Source organism: Anarrhichthys ocellatus, unplaced genomic scaffold, assembly GCF_004355925.1.
Source record: "Anarrhichthys ocellatus isolate YVR2014 unplaced genomic scaffold, GSC_Weel_1.0 scaffold133, whole genome shotgun sequence".
Taxonomy (NCBI): domain Eukaryota; kingdom Metazoa; phylum Chordata; class Actinopteri; order Perciformes; family Anarhichadidae; genus Anarrhichthys; species Anarrhichthys ocellatus.
In genome coordinates, this window is record NW_022280163.1 from 272,607 (window position 1) to 272,927 (window position 321).

A 321-nucleotide genomic window follows, 5' to 3' on the forward strand; every position below is an offset into this window, starting at 1 on the left:
ATATATATATATATATATTTATATATATATGCTATATATACAGTACACGTTACTATTCTGAGGTTGACGCTGAGGTGAGATAGACTGAGGGTCGGCTCAGACAACTAGGCTGGACAGGGAGAGGTATCCTGTGAGGAAATAGTGTGTTCGGGGGGGGGGGGGGGGGACGACACACAAATCACAGACTAGGGTCACCATTTTTGGGGGGTTAAAAGGCCTGGATTGCCCCCTTTTCTTCTTTCCGTGGAACGTTTTCATGGATATCAGAGGACGTGAGGTGATCCGTTCCTGCCAGCTGTGTCAGTATATTGGGGGGGGGGG